The sequence below is a fragment of the Manis javanica genome, chromosome 12 (genome assembly GCF_040802235.1).
Source record: "Manis javanica isolate MJ-LG chromosome 12, MJ_LKY, whole genome shotgun sequence".
Lineage (NCBI taxonomy): Eukaryota > Metazoa > Chordata > Mammalia > Pholidota > Manidae > Manis > Manis javanica.
The window spans coordinates 33,473,697-33,490,212 of NC_133167.1; the positions used below are offsets into that span (position 1 = coordinate 33,473,697).

The window sequence follows — 16,516 nt, forward strand, 5'->3', positions numbered from 1 at the left end:
TTGATGAAAGAAATTAAAAGACACAAAAAAATGTAAAGATATCCTTTGTCATGGAAGGAAAGAATACTGTTAAAATGTCTGTGCTACCCAAATTGATGTACAGATTCAGTACAGTCACTATCAAAATTCCAATGGCATTTCTCACAGAAACAGAGAAAATTGTCCTAAAATTTGTATGTAAGCACCCACAAAAAATGGTGAATAGCCAAAGCAATCTTGCAAAAAAAAAAGAATTAAGCTGGAGGGATCACATGTCTTGCCTTCAAAGTATATTACAAAGCTATAGCAATAAAAGAGACAAATATGTGAATGAAATAGAATAGAGAGCCAAGAAATAAAGCATATATATATATACACACAGTCAATTCATATGCAATAAAGGAGTTAAGAACATTCAATGTGGAAAAGGTAGTCTCTTCAATAAATGGTGGTGGGAAAATAGAACAACCATCCATAGATGAATGAAACTGAACCCCTATCTCACACTACACACAAAATCAACTCAGAACAGATTAAAAACTTGAATGTAGGTCTGAAATTATAAAGCTCCTATAAGAAAACTTTGGGTTAAGCTACCTGACAATCTTGGCACTGTTATTTTGGATTTGACACCAAAAAAGACAACAAAAGCAAAAATAAACAAGTGGGACTGCTTCAAACTAAAAGGCTTTAGGAGAGCAAAGGAAGTCATCAAAATTAAAAAGAAAACCAATGGAATGGGATGAAATATTTGCAAACCACATATGTAATAAGTGGTTAGTATATAAAATGCACAAGGATACAACTCAACAGCAAAAAACAGCAAAATACCCAATTAAAAAATGGACAGAGGAGCTGAATAGACATTTTTTCCACACAAACCTACAAATGGCCAACAGGTACATGAAAATGTGCTCAACATGATTAATATCAGGAAAATGCAAATCAGAACCACAGTGAGATATCATATCAACTTCCCTCTCTTTGGTTGTCTCTCAAAAAGACAAGGGATAACAAATGCTGGCCAGGACATGGAGAAAAGGGTACCCTTTTATACTGTTGGTGGGAATGAAAATAGGTAAAGCCATTTTGAAAGAGTATGGAAATTCCTCAAGAAATTAAAGATAGAACTACCATACAAACCAGCAACTCCATTTCTGAGTATATATTCAAAAGAAATGAAATCACTCTCAATGAGACATCTGTACTCCATGTTCCATGTTCACTGTAGCATTATTCACAATAACCAAGTATGGAAACAATCTTAGTGTCTGTTGATGAGTGAATGGATAAAGGAAATGTGGTATGTATACACAATGGAATATTATTCAGACTTAAAAAAGAAGGAAATCCCATCATTTGCTACAATATGGATTAACTTGAGTGGGTATTATGCAAATTGAAGTACGTCAGACAAAGAAAGACATTCAGCATGGTATCACTTCTGTGTGAAATCTAAAAAAAAAAATGAATAGAAACAGAAAGTAGAATGGTGGCTGCTAGGGGCTGAGGCATGAGGAAAATAGGGAGAAGCTGTGAAAAGGGTTATAATATGAATAAGCTATATAAGCTATAAGATGAATAAAGTCTGACAATCTAATGTATACCATAGTGTCTATAGTTGATAATACTGTATTGCGTAACGAACTTGCTAACAGAGTAGAACTTAAGTTTTCTCACTAAAAAAGAAGAAAACAAATTTTCATTAATGAATCTAGGAAGAATTTCTACATGGAAATAAATAATTTAAAAAAAGATAATTTGAATGATAAAAACCTATTCTTCAAAAGCCATAATGAAATAGAGAAAAGGCATATAATGTGAGAATGTATTTAAACCATTGTATCCAACAAAGGATTAATTATATAAAATATAATATGGGTAACTGATAAACCACTATGTTATACATTTAAAAACAATGTAAGATTGTATATCAATGATACTTCAATAAAGAAAACCTAACAAATTAATAAGAAACAAGTGCAATCTAATAGAAAAATAGGTAAAAACTTAAGTAGATCCTTCACAAAACAGGATATCCAAAGGCCAATAAAGGTATGAAACTTCATTACTAATAAGAGAAGTGTTAATTAAAAGCTCAATGAGATATCAATCCATTAGAATGGCTAAAATTAAAGTCTATATAAAATGAAAATGTTGAGAAGAATATGAAATCCAAGAAGGGGACGAATGGGGCTTTTGTAATGGTTATTCTATATTTATTGTTCACATCAGAGGTTACATAGATTTGTGTGCTTTGTGATGATTTACTGAACACAAAATTTTTATTTTCTGATATTCTTAATTAAAAAGTTTAAATATTAATAAATGAATAACAAATAATTGAAAATATTTTGTATTTTCTCTTGAGTTCAATTTTAAATATATGTGTATATATATAATTATGAATAATACTATGCTAATATATTTGAAAACTTACACAAATTGATCAATTGCTAGAAAAGCTAACTTACCAAAACTAACACCTAAATGATCCCATATTTAAAATTTTAAAACTACCTAACAGAGAAAACTTGTACCAAGATAGTTTTACAAGTTAATTCTACAAAACCTTTTAGGGAATAATTAGCCCAATGTTTTCCCTAGGTCTTCCAGAAGAAAATAAAGGATGGAACACTTATAAGGATAATGCAACCTTTATGTCAAAAAGACATTATAAGAAATGAAAATTATAGGCTAATCACTGTCATGATGGCAGAAGCAGAAATATAAAACAAAACACTGGCAGATTGAATCCAGGTACACACAAGAAGAATAATGCTTAAAGATCAAATCATTATTATTTGAAGTAATAAAAGTTTAGAGCAGCATTTTAAAACATTTTAATAATCAACACAATTTATTAACAAAATAAAGGAGAAAAATCATATAATCATCTCAATAGGTATAAAACAAAAACAAAATCCAATTGAACAAACTTCAACATCCATTTAAATTGAAAGCTCTTAACAAGTTAAGAATTTAAGACAACTTCCTTAACATGCCATTTTAAAGAAATTAGCAGGCATGCTTCTTAATTACTCTGTCAACTTTTCTCTTGGATCAGGAGTAAGAAATGAATGCCTGATTCCACACACTGGTGATTGTAGACAGTTTAGGAAGCCAAGAAGAATAGGCATAGGATTGAAAAAGAAGAGTTAAAACTGGCATTCATGGAAAACACTATTAAGCATGTAGAAAATCTAAAACAATATGCAGATAAATTATTAGGAATGATAACTGAGGATAAGCTAAGTTGCTTATCAGTATAGAAAAATTTGTTGTATTTCACTAGGAAATCAAATTTAAGATGAAGTTTTAAAAGATACTCTTTTAGGAGACAGAAAAAATCAAGTTCCTTGAAAAAATCTAATGAAAAGTAATCAAGACAAGGGAAACAACAAATATTGAGAGGAATTAAAGGACATAAAAATATGTCCTTGGGTTGCAAGATATAATGCATAATAAGATTTCAATACTCCTGAAATTGGTCTCTGAATTAATGCCATTTCAATAAAAATCCCAGTTAAGATTTTTTTGGAACTCAACAAGCTCTTTTTAAAATTAAAAAGGAAAAGCAAAGGACTAAGAATATCTAAGACACTCTACTTGCTCTATCATATATATATCAATATTTATTAAAAGGCTTTTGTAATTAAGCCAGTGTAATATTGGCTTAATAATAAGATAGTGAAGAACTGCATAAATATATACAAATGTATATACATACTAAACTATAATACTAGAAATCAAGATAACAATAGTATTTGGGGAGGAAAGAGAGTATATTGGTCGAAAGTGGGTAATGAGGGCTTTTCTAGGATTTCCAATGTTCTATTTCTGGATCTGTGTGGTGCTTTCATGGGTGTTTTGGTTTGTGATATTTCAAAATATTATTTTGTGGTATTTTCTATGTTTGAGTTCTTTTTTTTTATTTTGGTATCATTAATCTACAATTACATGAACATTATGTATACTAGGCTCCCCCCTTCACCAAGTCCCCACCACCACCAAATAGTATTTGGGGAGGAAAGAGAAAATATTGGTTGAAAGTGGGTAATGAGGGCTTTTCTAGGACTTCCAATGTTCTATTTCTGGATCTGTGTGGTGCTTTCATGGGTGTTTTGCTTTGTGATATTTCAAAATATTATTTTGTGGTATTTTCTATGTTTGAGTTCTTTTTTTTATTTTGGTATCATTAATCTACAATTACATGAAGAACATTATGTATACTAGGCTCCCCCCTTCACTAAGTCCCCCCCACATACCCCTTCACAGTCACTGTTCATCAGTATAGTAAGATGCTGTAAAATCACTACTTATCTTCTCTGTCTTGCACAACCCTCCCCCACACTGTACATGCTAATCATATTACCCCCTTTCTTTTTCCCCGCCCTTGTCCCTTCCTTCCCACCCATCCTCCCCAGTCCCTTTCCCTTTGGTAACTAAAGTATACATAAAGGCAAGCATGGTTTATTTCTCAAAAATGGGAAGATAGTGTATGATACTCATTATAGTCTTTATAAATTAAAATAAAAAATAATAGGATTATACGATTAGGTGCTGGGAAAGCCTTTTCATTAAATTTATAACTTCATCCATAAAATAACAAGTGAGATAGGAAAAGACACTATTTAAAGATAATAAAGTGTCTTTACCAAAACCAATGGGAAATATCCTATGACAAAACACCAAAATTATTTCAAGTAAAACTGAGAATTTTTCATTTAATACCATGCACTTAATATTGGAAATCCTAGTAATTGTATTGGTACAAGATGTTAAAATGAGCTAACACATTGGTGAAAATTTTTGAAAATTGTTCTCATGTAATTGTTTATCAGAAAAAAACAAGATATAAACAATATTAAAATTTAGAGATTTTTTTTTCTTTTTCTTTTTTTTTTTTAAATATGGAACGCTTCACGAATTTGCGTGTCATCTTTGCGCAGGGGCCATGCTAATCTTCTCTGTATCGTTCCAATTTTAGTATATGTGCTGCCGAAGCGAGCACAAAATTTAGAGATTTTGGTAAGGTAATTGGATACAAGATGAAAAACTACATTATTATTAGGAAGTGACACATGAATGTGGAAAAAGATTTCATTTATAAAAATGGCAAAAATGGTAAATTAGGAGTGAACTTAAGCACAGAAACAATATATATCTTATATCACATATTTATATGTCACGTATATATATATATATATATATATTTTATTTTGGTATAATTAACCTACAATTACTTGAAGAACATTATGTTTACTAGGCTCCCCCCTTCACCAAGTCCCCCCCACATACCCCTTCACAGTCACTGTCCATCAGCATAGTAACATGCTGTAAAATCACTACTTGTCTTCTGTGTTGTACAGCCCTCCCCGTGCCCCCACACACACTATACATGCTAATCGTAATGCCCCCATTCTTTTTTCCAACCCTTATCCCTCCCTTCCCACCCATCCTCCCCAGTCCCTTTCCCTTTGGTCCATTCTTGGGTTCTGTGATTCTGCTGTTTTGTTCCTTCAGTTTTCCTTTGTTCTTATACTCCACATATGAGTGAAATCATCTGGTACTTGTCTTTCTCTGCCTGGCTTATTTCACTGAGCATAATACCCTCTAGCTCCATCCATGTTGTTGCAAATGGTAGGATCTGTTTTTTTCTTACGGCTGAGTAATATTCCATTGTGCATATGTAGCACATCTTCTTTATCCATTCACCTACTTATGAACATTTAGGTTGCTTCCGTATCTTGGCTATAATAAATAGTGCAGTGATAAACATAGGGGTGCATCTGTCTTTTTCAAACTGGAGTGCTGCATTCTTAGGGTAAATTCCTAGAAGTGGAATTCCTGGGTCAAATGGTATTTCTATTTTGAGCATTCTGAGGAACCTCTATACTGCTTTCCACAATGGTTGAACTAATTTACATTCCCACCAGCAGTGTAGGAGGGCTCCCCTTTCTCCACAACCTCGCCAACATTTGTTGTTGTTTGTCTTTTCAATGATGGCGATCCTTACTAGTGTGAGGTGATATCTCATTGTGGTTTTAATTTGCATTTCTCTGATGATTAGCGATGTGGAGCATCTTTTCATGTGCCTGTTGGCCATCTGGATTTCTTCTTTAGAGAACTGTCTATTCAGCTCCTCTGCCCATTTTTTAATTGGATTATTTGCTTTTTGTTTGTTGAAGTGTGTGAGCTCTTTATATATTTTGTATGTCAATCCTTTATCAGATCTGTCATTTATGAATATATTCTTCCATACTGTAGGATACCTTTTTGTTCTATTGATGGTGTCCTTTGCTGTACAGAAGCTTTTTAGCTTGATATAGTCCCACTGGTTTATTTTTGCATTTGTTTCCCTTGCCCAGGGAGATATATGTTCATGAAGAAATCACATGTTTATGTCCATGAGATTTTTGCCTCTGTTTTTTTCTAAGAGTTTTATGGTTTCATGACTTACATTCAGGTCTTTGATCCATTTAGAATTTACTTTTGTGTATGGGGTTAGACAGTGATCCAGTTTCATTCTCTTACATGTAGCTGTCCAGTTGTGCCAGCACCATCTGTTGAAGAGACTGTCATTTCCTCAATTGAATGTCCATGGCTCCTTTATCGTATATTAATTGGCCATATATGTTTGGGTTAATATTTGGAGTCTCTGTTCCACTGGTCTGTGGCTTTGTTCTTGTGCCAGTACCAAATCGTCTTAATTACTGTGGCTTTGTAGTAGAGCTTGAAGTTGGGGAATGAGATCCCCCCCACTTTATTCTTCCTTCTCAGGATTGCTTTGGCTATTTGGGGTCTTTTGTGGTTCCATATGAATTTTTGAACTATTTGTTCCAGTTCATTGAAGAATGCTGTTGGTAATTTGATAGAGATTGCATCGAATCTGTATATTGCTTTGGGCAGGATGGCCATTTTTTTGATGATATTAATTCTTCCTAGGCAGGAGCATGGGATGAGTTTCCATTTGTTAGTGACCTCTTTAATTTCTCTTAAGAGTGTCTTGTAGTTTTCAGGGTAGGGTCTTGCTTTTTTATCCATTCTATTACTCTGTGTGTTTTGATTGGTGCATTCAGTCCATTTACATTTAGGGTGATTATTGAAAGACATGTATTTATTGTCATTGTAGGCTTTAGATTCGTGGTTACCAAAGATTCAAGGTTAGCTTCTTTACTACCTTACTGTCTAACTTAACTTGCTTGTTGAGCTATTATAAACACAGTCTGATGATTATTTCTTTCCCTTCTTATTTCTCCTCCTCCATTCTTCATATGTTGTGTGTTTTGCTCTGTGCTCTTTTTAGGAGTTCTCCCATCTAGAGCAGTCCTCTAAAATACCCTGTAGAGGTGGTTTGTGGGAGGCAAATTCCCTCAACTTTTGCTAGTCTGGGAATTGTTTAATCCCTCCTTCATAGTTAAATGATAATCGTGCTGGATACAGTATCCTTGGTTCAAGGCCCTTCTGTTTCATTGCATTAAATATATCATGCCATTCTCTTCTGGACTGTAGGGTTTCTGTCGAGAAGTCTGATGATAGCCTGATAGGTTTTCCTTTGTAAGTGACCTTTTTTCTCTCTATGGCTGCCTTTAATACTCTGTCCTTGTCCTTGATCTTAGCCATTTTAATTATTATGTGTCTCGGTTTTGTCCTCTTTGGGTCCCTTTTTTTGGGAGTTCTGTGTGCTTCCGTAGTCTGAGCAACTATTTCCTCCCCCAGTTTGTGGAAGTTCTCAGCAATTATTTCTTCAAAGACACTTTCTATCCCTTTTTCTCTTTTCTCCTTCTTCTGGTACCCCTATAATGCAGATGTTGTTCCTTTTGGATTAGTCACACAGTTCTCTTAAGATTGTTTCATTCCTGGAGATGCTTTTCTCTCTCTGTGCATCAGCTTCTATGCATTCCTGTTCTCTGGTTTCTATTCTATCAATGGCCTCTTGCATCTTATCCATTCTGCTTATAAATCCTTCCAGAGATAGTTTCATTTCTGTAATCTCCCTCCGGATGTCATCCCTTTGCTCTTGTGTATTTCTCTGCAGCTCTGTCAGCATGTTTATGATTTTTATTTTGAATTCTTTTTCAGGGAGACTGGTTAGGTCTGTCTCTGCAGATCCTCTCTTAGGGGTTGTCTGAACTATTTTGGAGTGAACTAAATTTTTTTGCCTTTTCATGGTGATAGCGGTGGCTGTAGGCAGGTTGCGGGTATGTCAGCTGGGAGAAGAAAATCCTTTCCTGCTTGCTGGATGCCTTGCCCTTCTCCGCTGCCTGTGTCACTTACCCGCTCTCCTGGAGCAGCCACCGGGTTAATCCCAAAAGCTGCTATGGGCGGGTCTCTGTCAGAGCAGCGCAGAGCCCTGCGAGAAGTAGCAGGCACACCAGGTGTGCTCCTCTGTGATAGCGGCGCCCCTGCCGGGCAGTTGTGTACCAGCAATGGCCTTTGGGTCTGGCCCGGGCAGCTGTGCATCGGGCTGGGATTCTAGTTGGCTGCTTTTAGTGTGGCTGCTCCCTCTGGCACCACTGCAGGTGCATGCGGCCTCTTCCATGCCCCTGTGGTGCTGCCGCCACTGGCACGCACAAGCCGCTCCCGGGCCGCTCGGTCGGCGCCGCTGCAGACTCATGCGAACCTCTCCCAGGCTCCTCTGTTGCTGCTGCCGCCACCTCATGTGGGCCACACCCCCACTGCTCGGTCACCGCCATGGCGGGCTCGCACGAGCCACTCCTGGTCCTCTCTGGCGCTGCCGGCACACGTGGGCCTCTTCCGGTCCCCTCTGGCACCACTGCCCCTGGTGTGCACTGCCACTCTCCCACTATTGGGCCGGTGTGTTGCGGTACGCGCCAATTGGGGGAACGACTGGCAGGCTGCTTAGTGCCATGAGGGGCTTCAGAGCTGTGCTGCTGTCCAGGGAGTTAGGGCGCCTAAAGTTCCCTGGGATTCCCAGCTGCTGTCTAAGTGTGCCGGGACGACTTCGTCCAGCTGTGGAGTCCCTGTCTCTTTAAGATTTGCAAGAAGCACTCGCTTTTCTTTTGTCTTGGGGATGGGGGTTGCGGGGACCTGCTCGCAGGTTTTGCTTTTCCATTTCTCTAATATCTAGCACCCCGTGCACCTTGTGTCTGCACTCTGGGTGCGGATTTCTAGAACTGGTTGTTTAGCAGTCCTGGGCTTTCACTCCCTCCCCATTCTGACTCCTTTCTTCCTGCCGGGTTCTGGGGTGGGGGTAGCGCTCGGGTCCCACCTGGCTGCGGCTTGTATCTTACCCCCTTTGTGTGATGTTGAGTTCTCGCAGATGTAGATGTATCCTGGCTGTTGTACTGTATCCACTGGTGTCTCTTTTAGGAATAATTGTATTTATTGTATTTTCATAAATATATATGTTTTGGGGAGGAGATTTCTACTCAACTACTCACGCCGCCATCTTCCCGTGATCCCCCCTGCATGACTTTTAACTCATTTATATGTTAGATTCGATATAAGAACATTTTCTTCATGAGTCCACTGAAAACATAAAAATTTGAACACCACTATGCTGTAGTATATGATTTCTTCAATAAAATGCAATGGAGTGTTACTTTTAAAAAAATACTGGAGAAATCAAAAACAACAGTTAGTGCTGTATTCCCAAACATTGGCTTCACAGTTAGTAATTCAAATTCCTGCTTCAGGAAACTTGCAAATCTTTCTAAAATTACCTTGCACATAGTCAAAAGCCCAGAGGTACAATCTGAGAATACCCAGGACCTGTTGCATAAGAAATAGATTTCTGTTCTTATGATATTCACCAGTGTTAATATATCAGTTTGTCCTAACAGGAACCCACCTCCTCTAAGATGTTTTGATCTAACAGATCTTTTTGAAGGGACTATTTTCAGAAGTTCCAGGCCAGGTTTAGGGTTGGGTGACGGGAAACACCATGACATGGAGGTACCCAGGGTCTTGCAACAGTAAGCAGCTGGGTAAGGGGAGGAGATCAAATTAGCAGGGCAGTAGAGAGGGAGCTGCCTTAGAGGCCCAAAGCAGGGAAAGAGGTAGGAAGGGAGAGCCCAACCTTTCTCCACTTCCACTCTCCACACTACCATTGGTACCATCCATTGGTCAATTCTACCTGGAGACCAGCTGGCAAGAAAGTCCAGAGAAAATAGTCCATGAGGGTTCCGCCTTCTGAAGCACACACAGAGTCTAGCAGAGAAGCATTCAAATGGACCCAACAGAGACCAAGTAGAAAATAACCAGCATATTTATAATAGTGCAATACTGGGAACCCAGATGTCCAATAATAGAAGAATGCTTAACTAAATGATGGTAGTAGCCTGTCTCTTTTTAAATAAATAATGTTACTCAAAACACCATTAAGTACTCAGGGAGCACAGAAAAGACAGCGACCAGCTCCATTTGGGGGAGTGGATTCTGGGAGGATTTTCTCAATTTGACAACTAAGGTACTTTGTGGCCATGCACGCAAAGTTTCCTGTATTTTAGTTTATTACAATAATAATACATATTCACTATAAGAAACAGACACAACAAAATAACAAATATCTGTGATTTCACTCCCACCACACTCAATATTTTACCATGTTTATGTCTTTCCAGACCTTTTCTATGCATATATACATGTGAGTATGTTGTATTTGGGATAATAGCATGAATATTCTTTTGTAAACTGTGTTATTCCACATGATAATAAATTATGAATACTCTCTCATGCAATAAATATCATTTCTGGAACTTTCAAAAACATTTAAAACTTTTAAAAAGCTTGTTTCCTCTTACCTGGTTGAAACTAATTTTGTCCTTGGATGTGTACTTCGTTGTCTCTTTCGGCTCTTACCAAATGCACTGTGATGAACTTTCTTGTACAGACTTGTTGCACACATTACTGCCTGCATGCCAATTTCAGGCCACAGCCAGCTTTTCTATGGCCCTCAAGCTAATAACAGCTTTCATATTTTTAAAGGGGGTTTCTTTCTTTCTTTTTTTTTAAAGCACATATACAAAGAAGAAAAGCAACAGAAACATATGTCTCCTGCAAAGCCTAAAGCATTTACTCTCTGGGCTTTGACAGAAAACATTGGTCAATCCCTGTACTATCATTTACCAGAAATAGAATTTTTGAGTCAAAGGGAGTGAACATTTTTGTGGCTTTTACTTCATTCTGCCCATTGCCCTCCAGAAACACTGCAGCAATTTATGCTCTTCTCAGTACTGAGCTTAGTCATTTGCCACACATCGTGCTTCAATGGCCGCTGGCCTACATCACTAGCTTTGAGTATTCATTTATTCTCAGTCAACTTAATGGGGCATTAGTATTTTAAGTTCTCACTTCTCTTAATATGTTTTGCCATTTACATTTTTCTCTTCTGACTTAAATAATTTACATTTTTGCCCATTTTTTAAACAGGGTATTTATGTTTTCTTTGTAAGACCTCTTTATTAAATAAGGATGTTATTCTCTTATCTTCACATACATTGCAAACATTTTTAAAAATAATTTTTACTTGGCTCCTAATTTTATCCTATGGGTCTTTCTGATGAAAAAAATTCAAAGTTCTATAGTCAACTCTATTACTTTTCTTTTGTTTTTGCCCTGTGTTTCAAGCTTACTTTGAGATTAAATGCAATTCACTTATATTTTCTCCTTGCACTTTTAAGACTTTAAAAAAACTTAATCTCTTGATCCTGCTTAAATGTATTGTCTGAGAAAGGTTTTTAAAGCGAATAGGTAACAATGTGAATCCTGGAGTCACTGCTGAGTTCAAATTTGTCCTCTCTGCATACTACATATTTGAGTAAATTACTTAACCTCTCTAAATCACAGCTTCATTCTTTATTAAATGGAGATAACACATTTTAATGCCTACCAGAAGGTTGATATAAGAGTGAACAGCTATAAAACACAAGAAGCACTTAGAATAGTGCCATTAACTAGTATTAAAGCTGTGAGAGACTACCCAGGCAGAAGAAATAACATGTACTTATGGGGTTCAGGGCAGGCCTCCTCAAAATATGTCACTTTGGTATATTGGTTATTTTGAATTAAAGTTAATTAAGAAACAGCTGGTACAAAAAGGACACACGGGCCCTCTTTTTTCCCTCTGAGAGCAGGAGATAGATTTCCCATGTAAAAGGTATTCTCCCTGTACCAGGAGAAAGATACTCTTATCACCAGGTAAGGAGTTTAGGGCTGAGAAGGATGTATAGGTAAACCTTGTCACTTCTTCACTCATTTATTATCCCAAACCCAAACTTCTTCCTCTTGTCCATTCTTCACAAATTTATTCTGTCTAAAAGGTATAAAAGCTGCCTGGGATGGTCACTTCTTTGAGTCTCCTATTTCTATGAGCTCCTGTACATACAAAATTAAATTTGTTTTTCTCCTGGTAGTCTATTTTATGTCAATTTAATTATTAGATCAGCCAAAGAACCTAAAAGGAAAGAAAGGAAAATTTTTCTCCACTGTAGTATAAAGGTATGAAACAAGTTCATGCATCCAGGAAATTAGATGGGGTGAGGTAAAATGGGGTGTCAAGTGTGAGGGGCAGGGCTGATGGACTGGAAGGGAGATGGGCCTGGAAAGCCAGGCCCAGGGGCTTGCTCTTGGTATTACCAGACTGGGAACCAATGAAGACCAAGCCAGCAAGAACCCCATTGAGCTGTGTTATGTAGAATGGTCTCTGTGGCGGCAAAGTGGAAAATGCACTGGCTTCAAGGTTCATATTGCTGTGTCACAGAAACAGGAGTCTCATGCTCCATCCTCTGCTCCCTAAATTCCTGCTCTCTAGAGGCAAATTCTTTCACCTTCTAACAATTCTGGTATTTGCCTCTTAACTTCTGAATATCGTGTTTAAACTACGTCTTGATTTTGCCACCATAGACATGCTTACGAGACTCATTCATAAGGAACAGTATGGGGATGGACCTAAGGAGCACTAAGGTGAAGGACATAAAAGATAAATCTGATAAGGAAGATAAAATCAAGTGGACTGGCTAGTGAGTGAAAGCTGGGGAGTGGAAAGGGGGGTCTGGGGGGAGTTATCTCAACTCAGAGACCACAGAAGTAGGCTGGGAGCAGAAAGGTAAGTTCAGCCTGGGAGATGTAAGGTTTTAAGCACCATTTCCTGGAGTACGACAAGTCCGGCTCCTGTCCTGCTGGTTCCTCCACGCGCCAGCAATGCAGGAAGCAGTCTTGGATGGTTTCCAAAAATGTAGATAAGAAACCTGCCGGCTAGAACTTAAAAACAGAGCTTCCCAACCTCATGCCATGGAATAAGTTACAGGTAGGTAGGTCGTGTTCCCCTCTGCGCCTCAGGGGAAAGGGCCCGGGCACTCCGGCGCGAGCAGTCTCTTCTGTTCACCCCATTTGGGGCCCGCACAGGAGATCATTTCCTACGTGTGCCGGGAGTGAAAGGATGTCTGAAGCACTGCTCTAGAAAGCCCGCGCGGCGTCCAGTCAGCTGGGCACGCTGCCGGGCCCCTTCTACTCACACTTCCCACTGCCTTTTAAACAACGTCAGCCCATTCCCCCGCCATCACCCATTCCTATCCCCATCCACCATCCAAATCCGTCATGAAGGTACACGGAGCGCCAGAGTTTAAAGGGTTGGAGAGGGGCTCCCTACCCGTGATGCGCTTCCTGTCACGCCGGCGCCAGGCCCACACCTTATAAGGCAAACGCCAGGAGCCACTGCTGTGGTTCAAAGAACAACCAGCACAGTTGACTTTTCTATTAGAACAATGGCAGGAAGTCCATCTTCCCGGTTGCCAACACGCGTGTCAAACCCGTAACCCCCCCAAAGAGCAGGGGAGCTTGGAGGAAGATTTTAAAAGCGAATTTGGGGTTCGCTTCCTGGGTAGCTACAACAACAGAACGAAAACAGCGTCTTGGGTGACCCTGGGGCCCTTTTTCTCCCGGCACTGGCTCCGAGTCACCCCGCTCCCCCCGTGACGTCGCAGACACCCGGCCGGCCGGCCTGGGATGCCTTCGCCCGCCCCGGAGGCTGGGGCGTCTGCGCGCGCCTCGCCGCTGCGGCGCCGGGGGACGCGAGGGGGCAGCGGCCTGGCGGGTGCTGAGGTCTGCGCTCCAGGCCGAGGGGAGGCGCGCCGCGGCTTCGCCTGACCCCCGCGAACCCCGCCGCGCCACGCCCCGCGTGCTGGGGCCAAGCCCGTCGCCCGCCGCCCGCGCCCGGCCACCTCCCCCTCCTGCTCGGCGCTTTCCTCCTCCTCCTCCCCCGCCTCTTCCGTTTCTGGAGGGAAAGGCTGCAGCCTCCCTCTCCGCTCCGCATCCCGGCTTAGGTAATACGTTTTCCCCTTACGCCCCCCCTCGCCTCGGCGCCACTATCTCCCTCCTCCTCGGATCTGGGTCCCGTCGCCTCTCCGGACGGTAGGTGAGTAAATCCGGGCCGGGGGCCCCTTGCCTCTCCGCCGGCCCGCGATGACCTCCGTCCGCCGTGCCAGCCGGCCGGCCCGCCCCGCCCCGCATCGCTGCAGCAGCCAGCCGGGCGGAGGAGCTCGCGACTCCCGCGGCTCCCGCGGCTCTGCAGAAGGACTCAGAAGGGAGAGGGTGAGAAGAAAGATTAGCACGCAACTTACAAAAAAAAAAAAAAAAAATCGATCATTAGCACTTTTGGTCGAAGAAGCTGATCTGACAGTTGTGGAGAGCAGTAGCCCAGGTTCAACAGGTAGATGGCGTAGCTGTCAAGCGCCTCGGTTTTGCCTGGAGAGATGCTTCTGTATGTCCATAGCTGCTGGCTGCTGCTATGACCTACTAGATGGGTGTGAAATAAACACGGTGGGACTATATTTAGAAAAGGCTTTTATTTACCTCCTTGATTTTAGTTCTCTGCACTTCGAAAGGCAGTTTTGTGATATGTCGTAGTTGGTGAGACCAGAATTAGTAGGTGGGAAAAAATATTTAACATGGGTTTGGCCGAATCATGTATACAGTTAGACCCACGGGTGTGTATTTTGGAGATTTTGTTCTAAAGCCAATTTTAAGGTGTTGAATAAGCAGAAGTTTGCCTTCTCTGTGAATGGCTTTCACCTCAAAAGAACAGCGGGTTAAAGCTGCATGGACAGGCCACTGAACTGCATCCTATATGTTGAATACAACATTTTTGGGCCCTTTTCCTGTGATTCCTAGCCTTCAAATAAAAGAAATTGATAAGAGTCCGCCCTGCTGAGCCTGATCATTGTCTAATGATTAAAGTAATCCTGTAATCTACTATTGACTGATGAATTACCTTTCTGACCTCATTTTTACCTATTAAAATAGGGAATATAAGGGAAAAATTAAGGGCAATGGAAGAGTTCATTTTATCAACAGATATTTACATCCTTATTTAGAACCTACTTTAAGCTTCTGTGGATTTTCATACTATAATTGAAGTTCTTAATCTTGAAGAGGATTAGGTATTTTGTATAAAGTTACACTTTACTTTTTGCATAGAATAAGCTACCATTTATTTTCAGGCTTTGGACAATACCACCACTTGCTTGGAAATTGCAGCTTGGACTCATGCCATATAAAGTGAAATATCTTATTACAGATATAAATTAAAGCTATATTTGCTGTAGTCCTGAAAGAAAAATGAAAACAAGTCTTATTTGATATATAGGCCTGTGAAACGAAACTTATAAAGCTCTTCGTTATATATGTATTTCCCCTTTTATTTCTGTCTCTGAGAACAATTAGAAAATACACACCCATGGGTCTAACTGTATACATGATTCGGCCAAACCCATGTTAAATATTTTTTCCCACCTACTAATTCTGGTCTCACCAACTATGACATCTCACAAAACTGCCTTTCGAAGTGCAGAGAACTAAAAACAAGGAGGTAAATAAAAGCCTTATTCTTTTTCATCTTGTAGAAATTCTAAAAGATAACTATGTTATATAAAGTGATAATAAAAACAAATTTATGTATATTGAGGATGAAGTATATGAGAACTTTTTCGGAATGTGTGTCCTTTGAACCTTGTAATGAAGCTCATAAAACTCTTTACATTGATGTTTTTGTTTGGTTTAGAGTTTAGACAGAAAAGCAGAGTTGACATCACTTGGCTTTCCTCTTACATGAGTAATGTCAAGCAGTGTTTCCAACACTTTTATAATTTAAAAAATTACCCAGGATTCACATATAAATCAAGTATAAAAATCAAACAAATATTCACATTTGACCTGATTATAGTTCATAATGCGTGATCAAAACTGAAAGTTTCTGTGATGACTGCCCGTGCACTGTTCACCATGTAAGAACTTATTCACTATGTAAGAATTTGTTCACCATGTAAGAACTTGTTCGTTATGCTTCAAAAGATTGGAGACTGTTGAGAATTAGGCTTGGGGTTGATAAATGATTGTGCATTGAGTCCCCTATACAGAATTTTATTGTTGTTAACAACCATTTGATCAATAAATATGAGAGATGCCCTCTCAAAAAAAAAAAAAAATTACCCAGGGTCCTGGGGAAGTTGGGGTGGAGGTGGGGGTTGTTTGTGTAATAGGGGTTTAAAAAAAATTTCCAGGTTTCAACTTGGGA

The 16,516-nt window shown here is 39.5% G+C and overlaps 1 protein-coding gene and 1 non-coding gene across 7 annotated transcripts in view; one reads left to right on the plus strand and one right to left on the minus strand.

Annotated features, from left to right (window-relative positions):
• INPP1 (inositol polyphosphate-1-phosphatase) overlaps positions 1–16,516 on the plus strand; it is a 79,676-nt gene that overhangs the window by 26,028 nt on the left and 37,132 nt on the right. Inside the window, exon 1 of one of the 6 annotated variants that reach the window (XM_037009137.2) lies at positions 13,711–14,359. The exons of 2 other annotated variants lie outside the window; for them this stretch is intronic. The gene's annotated coding sequence lies outside the window, so the exon portion shown is untranslated. Of the gene's footprint in view, positions 1–13,710; positions 14,360–16,516 lie in introns of those variants that run through there. 3 more of the 6 variants (XM_017668262.3, XM_037009138.2, XM_017668255.3) reach the window with 3 other exon arrangements.
• On the minus strand, positions 4,887–4,993 carry LOC140845320 (U6 spliceosomal RNA). The gene has a single exon (XR_012124093.1). It is a non-coding gene; the product is annotated as a U6 spliceosomal RNA (small nuclear RNA).